This window comes from Gastrolobium bilobum, unplaced genomic scaffold (genome assembly GCF_033153095.1).
Source record: "Gastrolobium bilobum isolate Gb01-03AN ecotype WA unplaced genomic scaffold, APGP_CSIRO_Gbil_v1 utg5265, whole genome shotgun sequence".
NCBI classification, from domain to species: domain Eukaryota; kingdom Viridiplantae; phylum Streptophyta; class Magnoliopsida; order Fabales; family Fabaceae; genus Gastrolobium; species Gastrolobium bilobum.
The window spans coordinates 7,279-19,569 of NW_026900063.1; positions in this window are offsets into that span (position 1 = coordinate 7,279).

A 12,291-nucleotide genomic window follows, 5' to 3' on the forward strand; every position below is an offset into this window, starting at 1 on the left:
CGGGAATTTTCTTATCTCAGAAGAAATATATTCTAGACCTGCTACAAGAAACAGGTATGCTTGGGTGCAAGCCTGCAGAAACTCCAGTTGAACCCAATATTAAATTGGGAATTGAAGATGGAAAAGATGTTGACAGGGAGCAATACCAAAGGTTGGTAGGGAAGCTGATCTACTTATCTCACACTCGGCCTGATATTGCATTTGCGGTTAGCATGGTTAGCCAATTCATGCATTCTCCTAAGGAAAAACACCTTAGTGCTGTTTATAGAATCCTCAAGTACCTCAAAAACACCCTTGGTCGAGGAATGCTCTTTAAAAGGGGACACAAGAGGATGATAGAAATCTATACAGATGCTGATTGGGCTGGCTCTGCTATGGACCGACGATCCACTTCAGGATATTGTACCTATGACGGGGGAAATCTTGTGACCTGGAGAAGTAAGAAACAAACTGTTGTTGCCAGAAGCAGTGCAGAAGCAGAATTTCGGGCGCTAGCTCATGGCATTTGTGAAGGAATCTGGTTAAGAAGGCTCCTTGGAGAATTAAAGATATCTTATTCTCTACCTGTGAGACTCTATTGTGATAATAAGGCTGCAGTCAGTATTGCTCAAAATCCTGTACATCATGACAGAACCAAACATGTGGAGGTTGATCGTCATTTTATCAAAGAAAAATTGGAGGAGGGTAGTGTATGTTTGTCATATATACCTACCAAGGAGCAAACAACCGACATTCTCACCAAAGGATTACACAAACCCATATTTGAGGATTTAATTAGCAAGTTGGGGATGATCAATATATATCTCCCAACTTGAGGGGGAGTGTAGAATATTCTAGAGTTTTCTACTTGTTTCTAGCTACTTGTCCCTTTGAGTAGTGTGATGCCTCTTCGGTTACTGTGTATTTCATTTATTACTTCAACTCCTTAACTACCTTGTAATCTGTATATAAAGATCCCTTTGGGTGTCAATCAATATATGAAAAATACATTTCAGTCTTATATTTCATCAAAAACAGCTACTCGAAGAAGTTCGAATAGGATCCTTAGACAACTTCATCAATTGGTAACAGATTTCTATAGCAACTTGTTTAGTGAGGAAGTCCTTAATCGTGATTGGGTGAAAACAAGGACTACTTGGCCCCTTCTGCACGATGATCTGCTATCTAATCTGACTCGTAATCTTTCGGATGACGAAATTTCAAAAGCTGTTTTTAGTATCAATGGGTCAAAAGCTCCAGGGGAAGATGGTTTTCCGGCTGCCTTTTTTCATAAGAATTGGAGTCTTATTAAGACTAATGCTATTAAGGATGTTAACATGATGTTTCAGAATCCCAATCTGATTCACCTTGTGAACTCGACTCTTCTGGTCCTTATTCCAAAAGTAAAGAGACCTGAAAGTGCTAAGCAGCTCAGACCAATCTCTTTGTGCAATGTCATTTATAAAATCCTCAGTAAAATTCTGGTTAACAGAATGAAGCCCCTAATGGAAGAGATGGTGTTTTTCTTCCAAGCTAGTTTTGTTCCTAAACGACATATCCAGGACAACATCATCACCCAAGAGCTGATCCATTCAATGCGTAGAATGAGAGGAAGAAAATGTTTCATGGCAATTAAAATCGACTTGGAAAAGGCTTATGATATGTTAAATTGGGAGTTTGTTCGTAAAGTTTTGGATGAAATTCAAATCCCACACTGGTTCACAAATATTATCATGAATTGTATCAACTCTGATAAGGTCTCAGTGCTTTGGAATGGAGCCATTGCAGGTGACTTCCTTCCTTCAAGAGGAGTTCGTCAGGGTGATCCTTTATCTCCCTACATTTTTGTTCTACCCATGGAAAAATTGTCTCATCTCATTCAAGATGCGGTTGACAATAAGAGATGGAAGCCAATCTCCGTGGGATCAAAAGGTCCTAAGATAGCCCATCTGATGTTTGCTGATGATTTGATGCTGTTTGCAGAAGCTTTTCTAGATCAAATCAAAGTTATAGTGGATTGCTTGGAGACTTTTAGTTCAATGTCTGGCCTAAAGGTTAGTATTCCGAAATCTAGTATTTTTTTCTCGAAAAATACAGATGCTCACATTGCAGATGATATCACAAATGTGCGTGGCTTCAAGCAAACTCACAATATAGGGAGATATCTTGGGTCCATGATGAAACATGGTCGAGTAACCAAAGACCATTATGCTGATGTTGTTGCAAGAATTAGGCACAAGTTATCTGGTTGGAGTAACCAGGTCTTATCTTTTGCCGGTCGAATTACTCTTTCCAACTCCGTTATTTCAGCAACTCCTATATTTCAAATGCAACACAGTCTGCTTCCTGTAGCCATTTGTGATGAAATAGAGAAGTTGCAGCGTGCCTTTATTTGGGGTGATAAAAATGGTCAAAGGAGATCTCATCTGGTTGCATGGGATAATATTTGCAGGCCTAAGAGCATGGGTGGCTTAGGGGTGATTAACCTTCGTGTCCAAAATATGGCTTTCTTTCACAAGCTTGCATGGACGATACTTACTTCGCCCGATTCGTTGTGGGTTCGAGTTGTAACAAGTAAATATAAGAGAGGTTTGGATCTTCGGAGGGAAGTAAATCATAAAGCATATGACTCATACTTCTGGAAAAATCTGTGTAGTGTTTGGCCATCTTTTCTTCAAGCAATGCAATGGGAGATTGAAGACGATAATGATGCATTACTTTGGACAGACAATTGGTTGGGTTTAACTGAGTGTCTTGCCTCTCTGGCTACTCGTACTCCAACAGGTTTGGAGTTGAATCTCCCTGTTAGTGCCTTCGTGAACAGCAATACTGGTCAATAGAACTTTCCCTATATTCGTCAATATCTCAATGATCAAGCTGTTGCAAGGATCCAAGCTGCTCTCATTCCTAGCGCATCGGATGGAAATGACCGCATTATTTGGAGAAATCAAAAGGTTGGCTGCTCTTTAGTTAAAACCGCGTATTATAACATGCTTGGTTTCCCTCTCATGTCGTTGAAAAATTCTTGGACTACCATATGGAAATGGCATGGGCCTCAACGTGTTAAATCTTGTATGTGGATCATAATGCATGGCCGCCTTCTTACTAAAGACCGCACATCTAGATGGAGTGGGGAATCTGGTCATTGTAAAATGTGTCCTGGTGAGTTGGAAACAAATCTCCATGTTCTAAGTGATTGTAAGCATGCTAGAAGTGTTTGGAATTCTCTGGTTTCAGCTAATCGGCAAAGCTTATTCTATAGCTTGGATCTTAGAGATTGGGTTGAAAATAATATCTCAAAAGCTTGGAATCAAAGTAATTTAGATGATTGGCGTGATGTCTTTTTTATCTCTTGCTCGTTCATTTGGGGATGGAGGAACAAAAGTGTTCATGATACTAACTTCAAGCATCCAACCCATGGAACGCACGTAATTGCTATGTATATAGAGGAAGTTCGTAACTGCATGGGTAGGAAGGCTATGGCTACTACTAGCATTCATCCAACTCGTATGAGTTTATGGAAACCTCCAAGGCTAAATTGGGTGAAGATTAATATTGATGGGGCAGTTGAAAGGAATACTGAGGTGGCTGCTTGTGGTGGGATTATCAGATCTGATGATGGCTCTTGGTTGGGAGGCTTTGAGTATCATATTGGTGCTTGCACTCCTTTAATGGCGGAGCTTTGGGGAACTCTAAAAGGTCTGGAATTGGTTTGGCAACTGGGATTTAAGGTGGAACTAGAAGGAGATGCTTTTGAAGTTTTCTTTTGCTTGCTGATTGCAATGCAGCTTGTCAGCCTCGTATAGTGGCTAAGATACAAGCACTCATCGGTCAGGATTGGGAGGTAACGCTTTCTCATATTCCAAGAGAAGCTAATTCCTGTGCAGATTGGTTAGCCAAGTCTGCTCTTCACAAAGATACTGGATTCTGGAGTCATAGAGTTATGCCGTTTTTCCTACTCATTGTGTTTTTCAGGATCTTGCCACGGGGAAGACGATTGGAGTTGCTAAGGAGCAGGGTGGGTTGTATCATCTGGTTCCAGATTTTGCTGCAGAAGGTACCAGGGATCAGACTTTGATGACTCGTCAGCCTACATCAGATTCTCTTATTTGGCTTCATCATAGGCGCTTGGGTCATCCTTCTTTTAGTTCACTTAAGTCTATGTTTCCGTCTTTGTTTGTGTCGCAGTCTGTTGAGTCTGTCAATTTGCAAAACATCATCGGGTATCTTTTCCTTCTAGTGAAATAAAAAGTGTTGAACCTTTGACCATTATTCATACTGATGTTTGGGGACCTTCCAAGGTACCTAATGTTTCTGGTGCCAAGTGGTTTGTTTCTTTTATTGACGATTATACTCGAACTACATGGATCTTCCTGATGAAAGATAAGAGAGAAGTAACACAGTTGTTTATCCAGTTTTATTATATGATTGAAACTCAGTTTGGTAAACGTATCAAACGCTTGAGATCAGAGAATGGTACCGAATATGTTAATCAACATCTTTCTCAGTTTATTAAAGACAAAGGAATGGTTCATGAACTCACATGCGTGGATACCCATCAACAAAATGGGGTTGCTAAATGGAAAAATAGACATTTGCTTGAAGTCACCAGAGCATTATTGTTTCAGACATCTGTGCCCAACTCTTACTGGGGTGAAGCTGTATTAACTGCAGCCTATTTGATCAACCGCTTACCTTCCAGAATCCTTGGCCATGTAAGTCCTGTTGATCTAATGACCTCTTTTTTTCCTTCTGTCCCAATTATGCAGAGTCTCCAGTCTCGTGTCTTTGGATGCGTTGTCTTTGTTCATGACCATAAACAACCTCGGAGTAAATTAGAGCCTAGAGCCCTTAAGTGTGTCTTCCTTGGTTATGCTCCCAACAAGAAAGGATACAAGTGTTATCATCCTTCGAGTCGTAAATTCTTTGTGTCTATGGATGTTAGCTTTCATGAATCTGAGTCATACTTTCTACCTCCTCAGCTTCCGGGGGAGAACAATATTGAAGCTCCTTCTAATTTCTTTGAGTCTGAGTCTTCCCTTCTGTTACCTTTGAGTCCTAACCCAATTGTTACACCATATGACAATGCGAAGGAAGACTTAGTTGATGAGGTTAAAAGTTCATTTGATTCCTCTTGTGACTTGCCTCCAATTGATCGACAGAAAGTACGCAAAGCTAGGACACCTGAACTATTTTACCAAAGGAAGAGACAACCCACACTGCCCCATCAGCAACTGCAGTCGCCTGAACCGCTGGTAAGTACTGAAAACACTACTTCTGTTGTTCCTGAGCATGATATTAATTCTGTTAACTTACCCATTGCTGTAAGAAAAGGGAAAAGGTCTTGTACCCAACAGGCCAACACCCTATTTCTCATTTTGTCTCCTCTAAGAATCTCTCTATGCAGCATAGAAGCTTTATTACAGCACTTGACTTCATTTCAATCCCAGAATCAGTACATGAAGCATTAAAGGATCACAATTGGGTTCAAGCCATGAATGATGAGATGAATGCATTAGAGAAGATTTGATACGGTGAGTCCCAAAGTTTACTCTAGGAGGCGTCACAGGGGATTATTAAGAGTAAGTGACTCAGCAAAAGAGATTCTAGAAGGGAATTCTGTTAGAATTGGAGGCCAAAAGAGAGAAAGGAAGCATGACGTGGCTAGTGGGAAGTTGGTTATTTGAAGCATGGCGTGAAGGGAAGAAAGCATGGGGAAATTAGATTGGAAACTGGGAGAGAATCAACACCTCTCAAATTATGTTGAATTATATTTCTTATTACTGTTATCTTAGTTAGATATTTACATTTCCAGTATTGTAATTTCCTTCAATCAATATAAGAAAACCCAGAAGTTGTTGCTTCTGGACCAAATTGCTGTTCTTGCATTTAATGTCATATTCTGAGCCAGTTGTATCAACTGGTATCAGAGCACTCTGATCCAGGGAGGGCTTTGAATGGTTGTAACGCGTAACATGGAAGCAAGGATTGAAGCTATTGACGGACGTTTCCGCCGGAATGAAGAGTTGGCAGAGGAACGACATCAGAGGACCGATCAAAGGTTGACAGAGATCCTTCAATTGCTACAGGGTGAACGACTGAATCGAAACATTCCGAGTCCGGTGGGCCGAAGACAACGAGGGCGATCTCGACGGAGGAGCCCAACGTTCGTTGAATCAGAATGGGTTGATGAAAGGGCAACCCAGGCTGTAGGAGGACGAGTGACTCGTTTGGAGATGCCCAGATTCAGTGGAGAAGATGTGTATTCATGGTTGACCAAGGTAGAGAGGTATTTCTTGGTGACTCGAATTGGTGAACTAGACAAGATAGACGCTGTAATGGTGGTGTTGGATGGAGCGGCCCTTAACTGGTTCCAAGTATGGGAGAGAAACAACCCAAATAGTACATGGGCAGATTTCAGATTTGATGTAATGGAGAGGTTCACCATGGAGACGATGGGGAGCCCGTATCAGACGTTGATGAGCCTCCGGCAAACCGGGAGCGTCGCTGTGTTCCGAGCGGAATTTGAACGGATCATTAGTCCGTTACATTATGCTGATGAAGGAAGGGTTGCGCACAGAACTGTTACAGAAGAACATCGCTAACCTTGGAGAGCTGATGAAGGAGACGTCCATGATGGAGAAGCGAAACCAGTCTTGGGTCCAAGACGGGTTTGGAACAGGTAGTAAGTGGGCTGGGCCAAATCGTATACAACAGCCCACGCTGACTTCATGGACCTCAGCTAACCCCAAGCACATGACTAGTTTTAATCAAGCTGGTTCATCATCGGACACGCGTCCGAGTGGCAACGCTGCGAGTGGAGACACACGGGCAACGTCTAACACACACAATACTCAGGAGGGCACAAGTGGGGGTGTGCGTGTCAATGAGAGCATGGGCAGTTCATCTTCTAGGGTAGATGGCCGTCGGTTACCGCAAGCTGAGCTCCAAGAAAGATCCAGAAAAGGATTGTGCTTCAAATGCGAGGAACGATGGAGCCCCACTCATCGTTGCAAGTTTCCCCAATTTCACTTCTTGGTGGTGGACGAAGGAGATGAAGCTGATGCGGGTTTATTCGATCAGAAAGATGACCCGACTGAGGAGATTCAGCCACCTAAGGAGGATGACCTGACCTTGCAACTGTCGATGTACAGCTTAATAGGGCTCTCTTCGAACCAAACCATGAAATTTTGGGGGTCGATTCGCGGGGAACGGTTGGTGATGATGGTGGACTGTGGCGCGACTCGCAACTTCGTGGCCAGAACAGTGGTGGAGCGCTTACGTCTTCCAGTAGATGAATCTCTCAAGTATAAGGTGGAGGTAGGTGATGGTTATAAAGTGGAGTGCCAAGGTGTATGTCGTAAGGTGGAAATTGATCTTCAGGGTGTTAAATCCCGAGAGGATCTGTTCCTTTTTGAGTTAGGTGGAGCGGAAGTAATCTTGGGGCTAAACTGGTTGAAACAATGGGGTGAGATAAAGGCTGACTTTAACAAATTAACGTTAAAGGTCAGCATCAAAGGGAAGGAGAAAGAGTTGAAGGGGGACCCGAAATTATCCAGTACTAAGACGACTACTTCTCTCCGCTCCATGGTCAAGGCTTTGTCAACTGAAGGACAAGGGTTCGTGGTAGACCAGTACTGGACTCCCACAACAGAGACTACACCTGAAAGTTTGTGGCTAGAACTGCAATGTTTGTTGCTGGAGTTCGAAGACTTGTTCCAAGAGCCCACGACGTTGCCACCAAAAAGGAGACACGATCATGCCATCCTTCTCAAACCAGGTTGTGATATTCCCAACCTGAGGCCTTACAGGTACCCCTATTACCAAAAGGCTATTATCGAGAAATTGGTCTTTGAGTTATTAAATTCTGGGTTGATTAGAACCAGTATCAGTCCTTATTCTTGTCCCCTAATTCTGGTAAGGAAAAAGGATGGGAGTTGGAGAGCTTGTGTTGACTATAGATCTTTAAATAAGATCACTGTGCCTGACCGGTTTCCTATTCCTGTTATTGAGGAGTTGCTAGATGAATTGGGAGGGGCAAGCGTGTTTTCCAAGTTGGACCTTAAATCAGGGTTCCATCAGATCAGGATGAAAGAAGATGACATCCCAAAGACGGCTTTCAGAACACATGAAGGTCATTATGAGTACTTGGTGATGCCATTTGGGCTCACCAATGCTCCCTCTACTTTCAATTCATTGATGAATGAAATTCTGAAACCGTTCCTTCGTAAATTTGTGCTAGTTTTTTTTGATGATATTCTCATTTATAGCTGCAGCAGACAGGAGCATATGGGGCACTTGAAATCAGTATTTGAGGCATTAAGAAATCACCAGTTGGTGGCCAACTGCAAGAAATGCTGCTTTGCTTTACATCAAGTAGAGTACTTAGGCCATATCATATCCTCCGAGGGTGTGAGTGCTGATCCAAAGAAGGTGGAAGCGATGTTGCAATGGCCACTCCCAAAAGATGTTAAAGGACTGAGGGGATTTTTGGGGCTAACCGGTTATTACCGTAAGTTCGTAAAAGATTATGGCAAGATAGCCAAGCCACTGACGGACTTGTTGAAAAAGGACAGCTTCCTTTGGAGTGAGCAGTCTCAATTGGCTTTTGAATAGCTCAAGTCAGCTATGTGTACTGTACTAGTGTTTGCACCCCCGGATTTTGACAAACCCTTTACAGTAGTAACTGATGCTTCCGGACGTGGAGTAGGTGCGGTGTTGATGCAAGAAGGGCGTCCCATCAGTTTCCTGAGTCAAGGTTTTTCCTTGAGAGCTCAAGAAAAGTCCATTTATGAAAAAGAGCTTATGGCTATAGTGTTCGCTGTTCAAAAATGGCGGCCCTATTTGTTGGGCCGGCATTTCATTATTAAATCTGATCAAAGGAGCCTTAAGTTCTTGACAGAGCAACGGGTACTGAACGAAGAACAGCAAAAATGGGTAACCAAATTACTTGGTTATGATTTTGAAATTCAGTATCAACCCGGGAAGAAAAATGTTGTAGCGGATGCACTCTCTCGCCAGTTGCAATTTTCTGCTCTGATTTGTGTGGCCCCTGTGGGTTGTGATGAACTAGAGGCTGAACTGCAAGCTGATGAAAAGTTGCGCACGGTTATGATGGAAGTATTGACAGACAAGAACAAGCACCCAGATTTCTCAATGAGTTGTGGCAGGTTATTTTTTAAGGGAAGGTTAGTTTTGTCTAAACATTCCAGATTTATTCCTAATATTCTAGAAGAGCTTCATAAATAACTCTTGTGTGGGCGGGCATTCAGGATTTTGCGCACATACAAAAGAATTGCTGCAGTGGTGTATTGGGAAGGAATGAGGAAGCAAATTAAGGATTATGTGGCATCTTGTGTAAGCTGCCAACAAAATAAGTGTCAGAACCTGTCTCCCACGGGTTTGTTACAACTCCTGCCTATTCCCCAACAAGTTTGGGTTGACATTTCGATGGATTTTGTGGGAGGATTACCCAAAGCTCATGGGGTCGACACTATTTTGCTCGTTGTGGATCGTTTGTCCAAGTACGCTCACTTTATAGCTTTGGCTCACCCTTTTACTGCTAAGGAGGTGGCTTTGGTTTTTATCAAAGAGGTGGTGCGTCTTCACGGGTTCCCTGCTTCCATTGTAAGTGATAGGGACAAGATTTTCTTAAGCTCTTTTTGGACTGAACTTTTTAAATGTTCTGGCACTAAGCTCAAGTATAGTACGACATATCACCCACAGTCCAATGGCCAAACGGAGGTGGTCAATCGCTGCTTGGAGACTTCTTGAGATGTTTCTGCTGCCCAAAGCCTAAAACTTGGCCCCATTGGTTACATTGGGCTGAGTTTTGGTACAATACTACTCATAAAGATTCTACTGGCACTACCCCTTTTAAGGTGCTCTACGGCTGTGATCCACCATTTTGGTTACACTCTTATTTTGCTAACTCCCCTAATGATGAGGTGTCCAGGTTGCTGAATGACAGGGATGTTATTTTACAAGATTTAAGACAACACTTGCTTGAGGCCCAGAATCGGATGAAACAACAAGCTGACCAACATAGGAGAGATGTGGAATTTCTGGTTGGAGACTGGGTTTACTTGAAATTGCAACCTTATAGGTTGAAGTCATTGGCTAGAAAAATCAATGAGAAACTCAGCCCACGCTTTAATGGTCCTTTTTCCGTAATAAAACGCGTGGGAATGACGGCTTATCACTTGCAATTACCCCCTGAGAGTAAAGTGCATCCCGTGTTTCATGTTTCTCTTCTCAAGAAGGCTGTTTCACCATCTACTTTAGTACAACCTTTGCCATCAATGTTGAATGAGGAGTTCGAATTACTAGTACAGCCTGAGACCGTATTGGAGTGGAGACAGAATGCTGCTGGACGTACGGAGGTTTTAATCAAATGGTCACAATTGCCAGCCTTTGAAAATTCTTGGGAAGATTCCGCTAGACTTAACCAGAACTTTCCAGATTTTCACCTTGGGGACAAGGTGAGAGTGTTGGGGGGGAGTATTGATACGGTGAGTCCCAAAGTTTACTCTAGGAGGTGTCACAGGGGATTATTAAGAGTAAGTGACTCAGCAAAGGAGATTCTAGAAGGGAATTCTGTTAGAATTGGAGGCCAAGAGAGAGAAAGGAAGCATGACGTGGCTAGTGGGAAGTTGGTTATTTGAAGCATGGCGTGAAGGGAAGAAAGCATGGGGAAATTAGATTGGAAACTGGGAGAGAATCAACACCTCTCAAATTGTGTTGAATTATATTTCTTATTAGTGTTTTCTTAGTTAGATATTTACATTTCCAGTATTGTAATTTCCTTCAATCAATATAAGAAAACCCAGAAGTTGTTGCTTCTGGACCAAATTGCTGTTGTTCTTGCATTTAATGTCATATTCTGAGCCAGTTGTATCAGAATAATACATGGAAAGTCGTTGACAGGCCAAATGGAAAAAGGGCAGTAGGATGCAGATGGGTATATACTCCGAAATATAATTCTGATGGGACTCTTGAAAGGTATAAAGCTCGACTGGTTGCCAAGGGATACACACAGACCTATGGCATTGATTACGAAGAAACATTTGCCCCAGTGGCCAAAATGAACTCTGTAAGAGTTCTATTGTCCCTTGCTGCTCATTCTAATTGGGATTTGAGACAATTTGATGAAAAAAATGCCTTCCTCAATGGCAAATTAGAAGAAGAGGTTTACATGGAGATTCCGCTAGGATTTAACTCCACAAATGGAGAAAACAAAGTTTGCAGGTTAAAGAAGGCATTGTATGGCTTGAAGCAATCCCCACGTGCTTGGTTTGGAAGATTTACAAAAGTTATGCTTTCATTGGGGTACAGACAAAGTCAAGGAGATCATACACTTTTCTTTAAACATTCTCAAGAAGGTAAGCTCACTATCCTTCTTGTGAAGGTAAGCTCACTATCCTTCTTGTTTATGTTGATGACATTATTATAACAGGGGATGATTTAGATGAGAAGCATGCTCTGCAAGAAAGATTGACTGCTGAATTTGAAGTTAAAGACCTTGGAAAACTGAGGTATTTTCTTGGGATAGAAGTTGCTCATTCAAAGCAAGGTATCTTTATTTGTCCACGGAAGTATGTTCTTGATCTCCTTAAGGAAACAGGAAAACTTGGGTGTAAACCTTCCAGTACTCCAATTGAGCAGAATCACAAACTAGGGAGTGAGAATGAGAGTCCTTCAGTTAACAAAGGACAATACCAACGTATAGTGGGGAGATTGATATACCTTGCTCACACTAGACCTGATCTAGCTTATGCAGTCAGTATTGTTAGTCAATTCATGCATGATTCGAGGGAAAAACATCTGCAGGATGTGGATAGGTTTCTCCAATATCTAAAAGGCACACCAGGCAGAGGACTATTATTCCAGAGAGGAGGAAACTTATCCTTAGAAGTGTATACAGACGCAGATTATGCTGGATCCGTAACAGACCGACGATCTACCTCAGGCTATTGTATGTTTCTCCGTGGAAATCTCATAACATGGAGAAGTAAAAAGCAAAATGTGGTTGCTAGGTCGAGTGCAGAAGCAGAATTTCGAGCCATGACTCAAGGTATCTGTGAGTTGTTATGGCTGAAAATCATTCTAGATGATCTAAATGTGAGGTGTGAAGGACCTATGAAGTTACTCTGTGATAACAAGTCAGCTATATGTATAGCCCACAATACAGTCCAACATGACTGCACCAAACATATTGAGATTGATCGCCACTTCATCAAGGAGAAACTGGATAGTGGACTAATCACTACTCCATATATTCCGTCTAGTTGTCAATTGGCTGATGTCTTGACT